Here is a 16,143-nt window from a genome sequence, read left to right as displayed (position 1 = left end):
TCTATCTACCTATCTATCTATCTATCTATTTATTTATTTATATCTCGATCAATCCCAACTGAACCTCTGTGGTAGGCACTATGATGAGGTCAATTTGATGGAGGAGAAACCGAGGAGCAGATTAGTCAATTTTCCTGTGGTGCAGTTGGCTAGAATCAGGCCAGTCTGACTCCCAAGGCTCCCTACACTCAAGGGCTATCAAAATAGCCTCCAAATTCAAGCACCATCTTGTCCAGAGATCAAAGGGAGAAATCCTGTGGTTCTGATGAAGAGATAGGCAGACAGACCTATTTGTTTATTTGAGGACCTATTAAGTACCAGGCTCTGTTTCAGGGGAAGGGATAGAACAATAAACAAAAGGAAATCCCTGCCCTCACAGGATTTGCATTCTAGTAGCCCAGGGAGGTGACGTCACTAGTCTGAGGTCACACAGCCTGCAAGTAGCCATATCTGTGGGCTAACCAGAAGCAGGGGGGAGGAGGTCATGGGGAGAAGTCCCATATGATGACCCAGGGTCAGGCCAGCCAAAGCACAGAGAGCAGGAACTACTTTGGCAACAGACCAGCCAGAGTTCCAATCCCACAAATGCCACATCCTCACCTTGCAACCTGGGCAAGTCACTTCACCTCCCTGAGCCTCTGTTTCCCCCCGGGTGAATGGGGATGGTGAGGCCCATGGTGAGATATTTGGGAAGGTGAAATGAGAGCTGGCAAGTGCTTGGGACTGGCTCATCCTCTTCCCCTTCCAGTGAGGATTTCAGGCCTCTTCTAATTCTTCTGTATGGGCCACCTTGGCCTTGGTCGACCCTCATGAACTTGGAAGAGATCTGAGCATACTATGGCCTAATCAGCCACTGCTGCTTCCTGTACTTTCAGCGGTTCATTCATGGGGTCCTGGGGCAGAAAGTGGCATGGCCTTGGTGTGGGTAGGCAGATTAATGGTAAAAAGTTACAACACACAAAGCACAAATTATAAAAGAAAATATTAAAAAGATAACTCCATCAGTGTGTGGAGAATAGATTAGAGGAGGGTGTATCTGTCAGCTGTTGCCACAATAACGTTGCATAACAAACCACCTCCAAACTCAATGGCTTAAAACAATGATCGTGTATTCTCACAGGTCTGCAGTTGTGCGGCACTGCTCCACATGCCTCTCATCCCCCAGGAGCAGTGGAGTTGAGGGATGTTCTCATGTTGATGGCAGAGGCACAAGAGGGCAGATCCCAGGCTTGGAACTGACCCACTTCTGCTCTATTCCTTTGGCCAAAGCAAGTCAATGGCCAAGGCCAAAGTTAAGGGGCAGGGAAATCCATTCCATCCATGATGAAGCCTTGGCAAAGGTGTGGCTGGAGGAAGGGGAGAAGAATTGGGACCAATTCTCAGCATACTGCAGGAGGAAGTGGGAAGTAGGGTAGCCAGTTGAGAAGCCTCTGCAGACATCCAGCTGAGCAATAATGATGACACAGACCAGAGTGGTAGCAGTGGAGGTGATGAGAAGTATCTCTTGGGTGAATGAATGCTCGTATACCTTGCTATGGTCTGAATGTTTGTGTCCCCACTAAATTCATACGGTGAAATCTAATGCCCAGTGTGCTGGTATTAGAACGTGGGGCCTTTGGTAGGTGATTAGGTCATGAGAGTGAAATCCTCGTGAATGGGATTAGTGCTTTCATAAAAGAGACCACACAGAGCTTCCGTGCCCCCTTGCACCATGTGAGGACACAATGAGAAGTCTGCAGTCTGGAAGAGGGCCCTCACCCGACCATGCTGCTACCATGATCTCAGACTTCCAGCCTCCAGAACCGTGTGAAATAAATTTCTGTTGTTTATAAGCCACCCAGTCTGTGGTGTTTTACTATAGCGGCCCGAACAGACTGAGACACGCCTTGACCATTAATTTCACTCCTGAGAATTAAGCTAAAGACATAATCTAAAACATGAAGATATTTGTGGCAGCATTGTTTAGAATAATGAAGCGCTGGAAACTATTTAAATGTGCATGAAATGTGACCCCTGATCTCTAGGGCCTTAGAGAGTATAGCAGAAAGAGACTGGGCTTTGGATTCAGATAGACCTGGGTTCAAATCCCAGCTCTATCACTGTTGAGATATGTGACCCTGGGCAAGTCACTTCACCTGTCTGAGCCTCAGGTATGAAGGAAGGAAAGGAAAACGTAACTTTGTAGAACAGGAAAGAGAGAGGTCACTGGTGTCAGGAAAGGCCTCCTGGACTAGGAGGGCTCAAGTGCGGGGGAGGGGGTATGGTTTGCAGAGGCAGAGGGAGAAGGCAGGCACTCTCAATGGAAAGGATGACACGGCTAAAGGCTTGGTGGCAGAAACGACGTGGCACATCGTGGGGAAGTGGGAACACTGCAGGACTGGAGCTGAGGCTCCAAGAGAAGTGGTGGAGATGGGGTGGGGTGCGGTTAAGGGGCACGACTGCAAAAGACTCTGAATTCTGGGCCTGGAGACAGAGGATTGGGGGGTGGGGTTGACTGAGTTGTAAGTATGACCCCACTTTGGGCTTGACCCTTGCTTAATGGGCTGTAATCCAACAACTGCCTCTCCTGGGATAGTCCCTGTTGGACCACTAGACACCCTTTTGTTTAAAATACGGTTTGCTATTGATCTTATGGAAAAAACCGGAACAAACTTTTTGGCCAACCCAATACATAGTCCATTATGTTGTTAATGGACCACCCTTCCTTTTAGTTTTAGGGAACCAGCAGACGTTGGGTGCCCTGCCCATTAAACCCCTTACTTTGGCTCTTGATATCACTGTCCCAGTTAGTCCTCACAGTGTGTTTCTCTGAATGTACAACTTTGTGTGTCCATGTGTATCCTTGATGTGTGTTCCTGTGTGTGGGTCTCATGTCTCTCTGTGTCCTTGTGTGTGTCCCGGTGTGTGTCTGTATGTCTTTGGTGTCCTTGTTTATGTCCCTCAGTGTGTACTTGTCGGCGTCTGGACCTCTTGGTGTCTGTGATTCTGCATGTCTATGTGTGTCCCTATTGAGTGTTCCTGTGTGTCTGTCTTCATGTCTCTGTGTCCTTGTGTGTGTCTGAGTCTCTGTATTAGTCTGCACATGTGTACATCTGTGCATTCTGAACGTGTGACATTTTCTCCACCACCTTACTCACGCCCCACCTCCTTGTCCACTCTATCCCATCTTAGGAGCTGGCAAACCTGACCTCTGTCCACCATGGACCTCTGTCCATCTGGTGGCTGTGACCTGTCCAGTCTCAGCACTCAGTCTTCCATCCCAACCCCAGTGGAAGTGTCAGACTTTGTAAAGGGTGCTTGAAACCCAAGCCCCCATCATCCTAACAGCTGATTTGTGACTCTCTGGTTACGGACTGAAAAATGACTGGCGATAATTGCGAGAGGAGGGCGTCTCTTTCTTCTAGACTCCAGCTAGAATTTATTAAATGTTCTTCTTACAACTTCTTTTCATTTCCCTACCAGTTGGACTCAGGTGGCTCATCAATCACGGGACGTCTTCGGTGTGAAGTGCATCCTCAGTGTTCCCACTCGATATCCGGCCCTGCCCATTCCTGCAGAGCAGGGAGCGCCGTGTCCCATCCCCATTCTCAGGCTGCATCCCTGAAAAGACCAAGCTTATCCTTCATCAGAATGTTCTCATCATTGCATTCCTCTCTCCACACTGAGGAACATTGGCTGTGATTGCAATTAGAAGAGGGGGGCTTGAGAGCACTTTTATGGGGAGGGGTCTCCAAGTTTCTTATCAGCAGGGCATTCCGAAACCCCTTGACTGGATCTCTCTATTTGACCATCTGGTTCCACTCTCCCAACTACAAACCCCCACTTCTGCTCCGTGCTTGGGAAGCCAGCCTTCAACAATGGCTTCCTTGGCCCCTGGTTTACTTTTGGGTTCAGCCAATGGTGAGTCCCAGAGAAGATCAGAGGTTGGGAGAAGAAAGAGGCCGTGGTGTCTAATCCCCTGGCTTCTCTCTGTGGGGTCCCTGAACTGAAGGCTACAACTCCTGCCAAGACCCTCTCCATCCAGCCCCTTCCTTCTCTGGGCTCTGGTGACTGCTGCCTACTCTCCCCTTTTAGGCTCAGAGGTGCTATCTGGTGTCCTCCACCTTCCCTGGGTGCAACACTATCCCTTGTACACTTTGCCCATATATATATATTTTTTTTCGGTACGCGGGCCTCTCACTGTTGTGGCCTCTCCCGTTGCGGAGCACAAGCTCCGGATGCGCAGGCTCAGCGGCCATGGCTCACGGGCCCAGCCGCTCTGCAGCATGTGGGATCTTCCCGGACCGGGGCACGAACCCATGTCCCCTGCATCGGCAGGCGGACTCTCAACCACTACGCCACCAGGGAAGCCCTGCCCATATTTTTATAAATATTTCTTTTATTGAATTATCCTCAAACTATACAACTAGAAGATGCCATCTATTTCTTGGCTTAACTCTGACCAATACACTTTTTCTACCCAGACCATAAGCAGGTACACTTTTGTTGTTTTAAATTAAAAAAAAATAACTATATTTTTTTCTGATGATAGAAGTGCCCATTGGGGAAAAGTCAGAAAATAAAAAACTATCATTTTCCAAATACCTGCTCTGTTTCAGGCAAACATGGTGCCAGGAACATTCCACATTTCCTCACATCACCTCCATGAGGTATGTTTTACTACCCTTGTTGTACAGATGAGGACCCTGAGGCTTGGAGAGCTGATGCTACTTGCCCCAGTCACATAGCAAGGTAGTAGTGGGCTGAGGAATGGAAGCCAGGTCTGTGATATTCCAGCGTGCTTTCTGTAGTTCTGCTCCCCTCCTCAGAAGCCCTTGTTTATCTGAGCATCATTCAAAGTGTCCTGAATAGCTCTCTGGCCCCAAAACCAATAAAGGAAAACTATTTGCTGCAGCCAGCTGAGTCCTCAGAATAGCCCTGGAGATGAGGGCAGTCTCGATCTTTGGTATGGCCAGACCCAGGATGCTTTTTATGGATGACTCTGGCTCACCTCTCCACCCCAGCTGTGGGCTAGTGTTATGAGAAGCCCTTCCTTGTGATTTCTGCCCCCAGAACCCATGTCCTAAATCTGCACCCACAAATTCCTCCTGGATAAGTGTTGATAGAGGCATCAGAAGTGCTGAGGGCTCGGTGGGTCTGCAGGGAGGGGGCAAGTCTCCTGCACTTGGCCAGCTCCACTTCCCCACCTGCACAAGGTGACCTCTCCTGGTGCCTTACCGTCTTTTCTCAAGCTTTTCTAATATTACCCATTCTTCAGCACCCCAATCAGCCCCATCTCACACTTCCAATTTGACTGAACATCTCCAGTCCATAGGGGCATCTTCCCATGAGACACATCATCGGTGCTACGTGTCTTGGCACATAATTGTTCTCTAGTTGTTTATACTGTTTTTGTCTTATCTCCCAATTCCCCTAGGAGCTCCATAAGGCAGGAAACCAGTTTACTTCTATCTCACTCACTTACTCATTCACAGATTTACTCACTTATTTATTCACTCCTTGACTCACCTATTCATTCATTCACTCAGTCACCTAAAACTTTATTATCCTTAAAATTTTCTGGTGTCCCTTAGGCTACATACAAATGAGACCACTGGAAATGACCCATCTTTTGAAAGTCCCGGTCAGACGTTGTCCACAGGGCCAAGCTGAGTCCCACGACCCTGACCTCGGGAGCACAGAGTCTTTTTTTTTTTTTTTTAGTATTTATTTCCTTATTTATTTGGGCTGCACCGGGTCTTAGTTGTGGCATGCGGACTCAGTTGCAGCATGCATGCGGGATCTAGTTCCCCTACCAAGGATTGAACCTGGGCCCCCCATGCTGGGAGCACGGAGTCTTACACACTGGACCACCAGGAAAGTCCCACATCATTCAGTTTTTATGAGGATTTAACGTAATAATGCATGGGAAAAATAATTTGTATAAGGACTAGCATGTAGTAATCAATTAGTTGGCTGAAACCTTTTTATTATTATGAGTGCTCAAGCATTATTTTCATCTTCATTTTACAGAAGGAAAACTGAGCCCAAGAGATGTTAAGTAGTGTACCTAAAACCCCCTCCCCTCCAGTGGATCAGTGGCTGAGCTGGTACTTGAATGCAGGCCTCCAGAGTCTGAGGCAAAGGCTAAGACGGGGAATTTGCTCCAGTGCAACATGGTCCCTCTTTCCTGTCCTGGGATCCCTTTACTTTTTTTTTTTGCGGTACGCGGGCCTCTCACTGTTGTGGCCTTTCCCGTTGCGGAGCACAGGCTCCAGACGCGCAGGCTCAACGGCCATGGCTCCCGGGCCCAGCCGCTCTGCAGTATGTGGGATCTTCCCGGACTGAGGCACAAACCCGTGTCCCCTGCATTGGCAGGCGGACTCTTAACCACTGTGCCACCAGGGAAGGCCCCCTTTGCTTTCTGAGTTTCATCTGTTGTCATTAGGTTGCAAGTGACAGAAAGGACAGCACAGACTGACCAAAACAGAAAAAGAACTTATCAGCTCTTCCAGTGATATGTTCAAACAGTGTCATGAGACACCAATTTACTTCCCAGTTCTTGGTTCAACTACCTTTGTGGTGGCAACATTCACAAGCAGAATCTTTCCATCAGGTGGTAAGCATGGCCCCCAGCAGTTCTGGGCTTACATCCCACAACCCCAGCCTGAAAAGAACACCTCTTACTTTTAGTTTCAGTAAAAGTCTCAAGTTTGAGTCTCATTGGTCCAGCTTGGCCATACTCCTGTCCTTGAACCTGGGGCGATTCACACCCTGATTGGCCAGGCCTTGGTCACGTGGGTCTCGAGGTGGTGCTAGCCCTACCCAAACCAACAGGCCTGAGGGCAGAGGAGGGTGGTTCTCCTCTGCAAACCTGGGGTCCTGTCATAAGAAAAAAGGGGACCGGAGCTGACCAGATGAATATCATAGCCGCCTATACAAATGAAATAAGAAAACTTTCTTTCAAGTTTGTGAGAATTATTTATGATCATGCTGAGAACATTTCTGGTACACCTTTGGGCCCTTGCATGGGATTTTTTGTTTTCTTGCTGTCCTCGACCCCCTTACCCTTCCCAATCCTCAGCGTTCCTCTTCCCTCTTTCTAGCTCTCTTTCCTGAAATCACAGCAGAATCTCAAGAGATCCTAGTACAGAGGAGGAGGCCTTAGCAGTCAGGATTGCAAACAGCAGACCCCACCTCTAGCTAAAGGGGGATTTATTTCTCAGCAGGAAGAACAAAGGCTTGAAGCAAAAAGGAGGGTCTTGGAGGGTCCAGGCAGCAGAGACTTTCCAAACATCCTCTCCCAGCACTGTCGCTGCTACTGACATGAATACCTCCCACCTGCCAACAACTCTGCCATCTCTCCACCCAAGAGTCTAAGTCCCAGGAGAGAGTGCGTTCCACAGGCCAAGCTTGGGCCACATGCCTATCCCTTGCACTGAGACGGGGTGGTTTGGCTTGTATCCCATCAAAGTCACACTGGATGGGGATAAGGTAACTCCCCAGGAGGAAAGATGGCTCCTTCTGCTCACTGGAAGTCAAAGGATGGATACAGGAGGCCAAAGCTCAATGGTGTCCACTGCAGACTCACAAGTGAGTTCTCATGGGACAATGAAAAGGAACACTTGACTCTTAGAAGGGACAATGGGCATCTCCTTGGGCCAGAGTAACTGGAAGTCTCCGTCAGCACCTGCTGGGGCCCTCTTCCTCCGTCTGTTGTCACCCTGACTCATGGCCTAGTGTTAGTAGTAGATTAATACCTGCTCCCTCACTTGCAATATTCAGGGTTCAGACTCCATGTATTTTGAGGACAAGCTCTAATTAGCCAGGAACATTGGGATAGAGCCTGCTTGTGGCTGACAGCAAGATAAACATACCTAAATGGCCAAGGTGATTTGCAGTTGGTTTTCATTTTCCTCCTGTAATAAGAGAAGTGATGGCAGGGGTGGGGGCTTGTTATCTCTGGCAGGCCTGATGGATGATGAGCTGTCTCATCCACCAGTGACGGTGGCTCACAGACAGCATGCGGTTTATCACCCATCCCCACCCCAACCCGCCCAAAGCGCTTCCGTCCTCATCGGAATCAGCAGCCTGAGAGGATCCAAAGATAAGCTTCACAATATTTCAAAAGTCAGAGTCTCATTCTTTATTATGGGCCTTGAGACATCAAATAATACTCCCTTTAATGTGGTGAGGAGAAGAGGTAAATAAAACATCAAAGAAAATTTTGTAAAAGGAAGAAAAATTCTCCATATTCGTCATCATCCTAACTCTAGCTATTTTGTGTGTGTGTGTGTGTGTGGTACGCGGGCCTCTCACTGTTGCGGCCTCTCCCGTTGCGGAGCACAGGCTCCGGATGCGCAGGCTCAGCGGCCATGGCTCATGGGCCTAGCCGCTCAGCGGCATGTGGGATCTTCCCAGACCAGGGCACGAACCCATGTCCCCTGCATCGGCAGGCGGACTCTCAACCACTGCGCCACCAGGGAAGCCCTCTAGCTATTTTCATCTGTGTAGACTCCCCTCCCGTGGGATAAAGTGGAAAATCTTTGGAACAACGCAAACCTGAGTTCAAATCCATGTTCCTCTATTTCCTGGCTGTGTAACTTTGAACAAGTCACTTCACCTCTCTGAGCCTTGGTTTCTTTAAACAGGCAGAATAACTTTGACCTCATAGGACTGCGTGCATTAAATGAGAAAAAATGTGTGCAGGGCACCCAGGAGTTCGTTCCTACACACAATCTCTTTCTGCTGTCCCCCTCCATATTCATCTCTTCCTCAGCACCCACTGTGTGCTAAGCTCTCTGGGAGATGAACACACTCTGTCCTCAAGGAAATTCCTTCTGTTACATTAACACATGTTAACTTACCAGACTAGCTAGCAAAGAACAGAGAATGAAAGAGTAAACAGGTCAGTGCTGAAGGAGACAACGAGGGTGGCTTATTCATAGGAAGAATGTTGGATCTAGAGCCTTGTGCCTTCACTGGATGGACTCACCAGGGACCAGCTGGACGCTAGGATGATCACTAGACCCTGTCCCAGACTAAGCCACAGACAGGTGTGCAACACATGTGCACACTGACCGGTACACCTGGGCACAAACACACATGCATACATGCACACCATACAGACAAGGGCTGCACATATATACATATACATGCTCAAGGTGCACGTGTGATGCAGAGACATGTGCATAAACACATATGTGTATGTGTTCCATGTCACCTAAATGCATCAGATAACACTCTCCAGAACCGCCCACGTGCATCCAGCTCCATGCCAGCTCTGTCGCTGGCGGCATCTCAGCAACCACCGGGCACTCCCTGAGCACAGGCTCCATTCAGCAAGCTCCAGCTGGGCAGAAAATTGCTCTTTGGAAACAATCTGGACCACACAGATCTGCAATTGGCCTCTCGGCATGAACTTAAGACCTCATAGGGGCACAGGGCCTGGGTTGGTGGGGCTCAAGCCTTCAGCTTGTCAGTCTAGACTGTGAGTGCAGACTCCTGGACTGGCCCTGAGCCCAGACAGGACAGACTCTGCCTGGCATCTCACAGCGAGTGGGAAACCTCAACAGTCCCTGGACATTATCCATATCTGGACCATGCTGTTCTGGCGAGGGGAGGTTGGGGATAAGATGTCTCTCCTCAGGAAGGGAAGAAAAGCAGGTCCTCAAACAGCGTGGGCTCACCTGTTTCCAGTTCTGCTTGTCCTGACTACCCCCATCCTCCTGCCCAGCCACCTCCGGGAAGCTTTCCCTGATTGCTCTTGCCCTTGGGTCACCTCCAAAACTGCTCCCCACCATGTTTGTTCCTCCTTCTGTCTTGACCCTCTCATGCGTGTCCAGAGATGATGGAGGGAGGCTGCCTTTGTGCCACCTCGGCTCGAAAGACAGGGCCAGGCAGCTTGTGCTCACTCTCTCTGGGCTGAACACATTCATTCATGCAGTCAGTCACCCAATAACTCTTTACCAAGTGCCAGCTCTGTGCCAGAAACTGAAAACAGCAGGGAACAAGAAGCTGTCCTCATGAAGCAAGATTCTGGTATGGGAGGCAGACAATAAACAAGGGGCAAGGAAATAAATACCCGGTGACACTTAAAGGTAAAGGCTGGCAAGGAAGAGAAAGTGAGGTGGGCACCTGTTTCAGCCAGGGTGGCCAGAGAAAGCCTTCTGGAAGGTCCTTTCATCCAAAGTAACTCCAAGTATTGTCCAGCACGCTATCCCTGACCCTATGGGCCGGATCTATGACCCCACCCCGGGGCTTCTGAGCACTTGGTACCCTGCAATGTAATCTATGTGGACACATCCTCCTCCCCTCCCAGGCTGCTAATATCTTCAGAACAGTGTTCCTTTCTGGATCCTCTCAGTGACCCTAACACTCAACACATGACCTGCTCAGGAAATGTTTATTAAATGAGCAAATAAATGGATGAATGGATGAATTGATGAATAGGCATTTGCAGTAGGCGCTAAAGATTAAGTAAGTGGCCCACAGATGGCAAGGGGTAACATGGAGGTGTGAAACTGCCCAGCGTATCTGTAAAATGGGTTCCATTGCTTGATGTGGTGGGCGGTGTCTGGATGTGGAACAAAAGGAGAGCTGACAGGGGAGGAGCTTAGATTGTGCCCAAATTATAAAGGGTCTTGAATGCCAGGCTAAGAATTTAACCCTACAAACAGAGAGAACCGTGTAAAGTTTACCCTTCCCTGCATTGTCTACGTGGAGGTGACACTCAATAAATGTGTATGGAATTGAAGGGTTCTGGACAGAATGGACTGAGGTAGCTCTTCTTTGCCGGCAGCTGGGCAGTGACCAAGGGTGGCTTAAGTGGAATAAAAATAGCAGCTGCCAGGAATCCTCCTGACACTGAAATACAACTCTTTTCCCATCATGGTGTCTGAAATCCCTCCATTAGAGAGTCATTTATTAGGGGCTTAATGTTTTGGGGGAGCTGGGATCCCCAAAGTTTCCAGAAAAGATGATACTCATATTTTATGTTTTTTATTCAATAAAGTGTTTATTGAACATCTACTATATATACCAGGTTCTCTTCTCAGTGCTAGGGATAGAGCAGTGAACAAAATAGACAAATATTTTTAAGAAGTCATTTATGGGGCTTCCCTGGTGGCACAGTGGTTGGGAATCTGCCTGCCAATGCAAGAGACACGGGTTCGAGACCTGGTCCGGGAAGATCCCACATGCCGCGGAGCAACTGGGCCCGTGAGCCACAACTACTGAGCCTGCGCCTCTGGAGCCTGTGCTCCGCAACAAGAGAGGCCATGATAGTGAGAGGCCCACGCACCGCGATGAAGAGTGGCCCCTGCTTGCCGCAACTGGAGAAAGCCCTCGCACAGAAACGAAGACCCAACACAGCCAAAAATAAATAAATAAATAAATAAATAAATAAATAAATAAAAGTCATTTATGGATTTTATGATGCATTCCTTAGAAGGTTCTGCTGTATGGTTCTCATTGTAGAATGTTGGCCTGGTCTTTCTCAACATTGTTTTTGTTGAGTTCAGAGTAGATGATACTCTTTTAATGGCAATTTGCTGTCAACAAAACCAGAACAAGATCCTGGGGGTGGGGTAGGGCATGGGGTGGAAGGCTGAACCCACTCTGCCAGCCAGAGTTTGGTCATTTCCAGCTCCTTTAGAGAAAATCCTGACCCAGGCAGCGTGAAGGAAAGACACTGGGTAGAACACTGGTCTTGAAGTTGCTGCTAATTCACTGAGGGACTTAGGTATGCCTTTCCCCTCTCTGAGTTTTGGTTTTGTCATCTGTGCAATGGGGACACAGAAGACCTGTGTTGTCTTTTTATGTGGTTTTTTTTGTTGTTTGTTTGTTTTTTATGGCTGTTTTGGCTCTTCGTTTCTGTGCGAGGGCTTTCTCTAGTTGCGGCAAGTGGGGGCCACTCCTCATCGCGGTGCGTGGGCCTCTCACTATCGCGGCCTCTCTTGTTGCGGAGCACAGGCTCCAGATGCGCAGGCTCAGTAATTGTGGCTCACGGGGCTAGTTGCTCCGCGGCATGTGGGATCTTCCCAGACCAGGGCTCGAACCCATGTCTCCTGCATCGGCAGGCAGATTCTCAACCACTGCGCCACCAGGGAAGCCCTTTTGTTTGTTTTTTGGGGTTCTTTTGGCCTCGCTGCATGGCTTGTGGGATATTAGTTCCCCGACCAGGGAATGAACCCAGACCCTCAGCAATGAAAGCGGCAAGTCCTAACCACTGGACCATGAGGGAATTCCCTACCTGCGTTTTAAGAAATAATACAAAGAGGTCATAGGTACCCTTTCCCCAGCTTCCCCTAATGGTTAAAATTGTAAAATTATAGTACTATATTCCAGCCACTGATACAATCCACTGAACTTTTTCAGATTTCCCATTTTACTTGTACTCATGTGTGTGCATGTGTACAGACAGTTCTATGCAATTTTATCCTGTGTAGGTTTTTGTATCCACCACATGGTAGCTTTTTAATTACAGAAAATGGTATCTTTCATATATTCAGTTCTTTCCTTTGTATTCTGCTTTTGCTGTCAAAATAATAAAGGTCCTCTCTTCCCCAAGATCATAAAAATTATCTCAAGGATTCCAGGAAGAAGAGTCCATTTAGTGTCTGTCTTTTCTCCATATAAATTCACTCCAGAAACCTCCCTAATCAGATTCCATTGGAGATTTTTGACCCAGTTGATCAATGAATTTGTTGATGATGAATCCACTGCAAACTTTTCAGTTCTTAATTCAATCATGGATTTATTTCTTTATTCAACAAGTATTTCCAGTATATACCCAGGTGTCCAGCACAGTTCCAGCCCAGGCACACAGCGGGTGTGGGGCGGGGAGAGGGTTGTACACAATAAGAGAATGGGAGGAAGAGGTCATTTTAAAGCAGCGACCCAGCCGGACAACAAGTTAGGGTCCTCCTTTCTCTCTCATGGAGCTAGGAGTCCAGTCATTATATTGCATATACTTTTCTAACTTGGTTTTTTCTTCATCTGATGACAAAAATGTGCTTGATTTCAAGACCCTTCCTTCCCTGAATTCCTCTGTCCTCCTCTCTCAAAATCCCTCTGCTCCCTGTTCAGAGATGTCCCACAGATGTTGCAGGGTCTTTATCAACCCTAAGCTGAAGAAGGTCTGAAGCAGCCTCACCCAGCCAACCTTTTCATTTTTTTTCATTTTTTAATGAACTTTTAACTTTGAGTGAGGCTGCTTTAAACCCTCCCAGGGACTCAATAGCCCTCCTTCAGGAAGACGTATGTGTGTGTGTTGGGGTGGGTGGAGGTGGTAGCTGTAGGCACTGGGAGTCAGAAATAGCATATAAACTCACCATTATATTACCCCATTATTCATTTTCACAAGCATAGCCATATTAATTTGATAAGCAGCTACAGTTTTGAAATCAAGCACGTTTTTATCATCAGATGAAAAAATAAAGCAAGCTAGAAAAATATATGCAATATATCGACTGGACTCTTAGTTCCATGAGAGAGAGAGGAGGTCCCTAACTTGTTGTCCTGGTGGCTCCCTGTTTTAAAATGTAATTTTTATCATTATTCAGGTATGGTAAGGCCAATAGATCAGGAGACGACTGTCATTGAATTACACACAGTTCCTAAGTGGGGGCAGGCCACACCATGCAGGGCCGCAAGGGGAAGCACCAGGGTCCATCAGGAGGCAGAGGGACCAGGGAGTGGGGGAAAAGTGGGCAAGAGCCTTTACTGTGGTGTCTCCGGATGGAACAGGTGAAGTGGGGTAAACAGGTTTAGGATTGGCTAGTTTGAATAATACTAGTGAGCTCTGGGGCATCAGGGCTGTCCCTACTGGTCTGGCACCTGACCCTGGGGGATTAGGGCTCTGGATTGGTTAGTTTGTATGTGAAAGGTGTTCTCATGGGAGTTCTTTACTATCTCTAGGAATTGGCTACCCAGGGAGGGGCAGACCCTCCAGAGTCAGCAAGACCCCAGAGGTCAAAACATCAGAAACACATCATTAATACAGTGCCCAAGGTCTTGAACAGTAGGTCCTAGTACCTACTAAGGGCTCAGTGGATGTTTGCTGAAAGAAGGAAGAGAGGGAAGGAGGAAGGGAGGGAGAAAGTTGGTTTGCTGAGGACACCTCAGATGCCTGTACTATCCTCTCTGGTTCCTTGGGCTATGTGGGAACTCCTTCCCCATGCCCCAGCCATCCAGGAACTCTCCTCCTAACAAGCATCTCAGATACCTGATTATAGAAATGCTTCGAATGGGCTCACCAGGGGGCAATATTCCAGCCACTTCACCCTCCGAGAGGCAGCTTTTCTATCCATCCACGCATCACTCCTTTCCAGTCTCAGATTCACACGAGATTTTGTTGTTTTGTTTTTTGGTGCTGTTTGTTGGTTTGTGGATAGGTAATTCTGCACTTAGAAAAAATCCAAACACCACTAAGGGCTGCCAGTGAAAGCAAGCCCCCAACTGCCTTCCCCTTCTCTGGCTCCCCAGCTTGCTGGCACTGTACTCTTGCATCCCTCTGGAGGGAGTCTCTGCATAAGAGCATCAAGGTCCATCTCCTGCACCATCACACAGGCCATCTCCTATACAAATTGTTCTCTTTTTTCACTGAACTTCCCTGGTGGCGCAGTGGTTAAGAATCCGCCTGCCAATGCAGGGCACAGGTTCGAGCCCTGGTCTGGGAGGCTCCCACTTGCCATGGAGCAACTAAGCCCGTGTGCCACAACTACTGAGCCTGCGCTCTAGAGCCCGAGACCCACAACTACTGAGCCCACATGCTGCAACTACGGAAGCCCACGTGCCTAGAGCCCATGCTCCGCAACAAGGGAAGACACCCAATGAGAAGCCTGCGCAGCTCAACGAAGAGTAGCCCCCGCTCGCCGCAACTAGAGAAAAGCCCGCGTGCAGCAACAAAGACACAACGCAGCCAAAAATGTAAATAAATAAATTTAAAAAAAAAATATATATATATATATATCCTGGAGCTTATTCCACATCCACACATGTGACACTGCCTCGTTCTTTTATTTATTTATTTATTTATTTATTTATTTTGCGGTATGTGGGCCTCTCACTGTTGTGGCCTCTCCCGTTGCGGAGCACAGGCTCCGGACGCGTAGGCTCAACGGCCATGGCTCACGGACCTAACCACTCCGCGGCATGTGGGATCTTCCCAGACCGGGGTACGAACCCGTGTCCCCTGCATCGGCAGGCGGACTCTCAACCACTGCGCCACCAGGGAAGCCTCCTCGTTCTTTTAAAAGCAGCATAGTACCCCATAGTTCTGGATGGGCCCTAGTTGATTTAAGCAAACCTCTCCTGATTGACAGACAACCAGGCTGTTTGCAGTTCTGGCTTCTATAAATCATGCTGCACTGAATACCCTGTGTATACAACCCATGCACAGGTGTGGGTATCTGTAGGATGAATTCTGGGAAACGGAATTGTCCTGTGGAAGGTACGTATGTGTTAAATTTTCAGGTTGCCAACCAAATAGATGGTATCGATTTACACCTCCACCACTGTATATGAAAGATAACAGGTCTATGTGTCTGTCTGATTTAATGCTTAGCTAGGATGGCAATTCTTCAAATCCTGGAGTCTGGCTGTGAGATCAAGCCTGGGGACATGAAGTGTGCCTGGGAGTTGGGAAGGTGATCAGGCCATCTCACCAGACCTCAGTTTCCTCATCTAAAAACAAGGAGCAGACTATAGCTGGTGACCTGAAAGTTCCCTTCCACCTCTAGCCTTCAGAGTCTTTCTGCCTCTCCAGGCCTCTGTGTCCAGATCTGTAAATTGGGACTAATAGTCCCTACCTCATTTACCTTGAGAGGTAAGGATGATGTAAGGGTGATTTAAGGATGCAGTGAGATGGTGGAGGTACCTGGAAAGTTGGGTGATCTGCCAAGGAAAGGAGTAACAGTGAAACACTTTGGGTTTCCTTGTCAAACCACCGGCGTGACCTGAGACGTACAACAGGTACTGAAAGTTTTAGGCTGAAGACGTATCGTATGGGGAGAGAGAATAATGTTGAGACTGTCCAGAGGTAGGAGATGCCTTCACTGATGCTGTTCGCTCTGCTTGAAATGTGGTTCCCTCTAAGTATGCCTGCCACACTTCTGTCTCTCCAGGAGGGACCAAGGAGCCTGGCACACCGTGGGTGCCCAT

The sequence above is a fragment of the Mesoplodon bidens genome, assembly GCF_964165515.1.
Source record: "Mesoplodon bidens genome assembly, chromosome: 10".
Classification (NCBI taxonomy): Eukaryota; Metazoa; Chordata; class Mammalia; order Artiodactyla; family Ziphiidae; genus Mesoplodon; species Mesoplodon bidens.
This window is presented reverse-complemented; position numbering follows the sequence as displayed.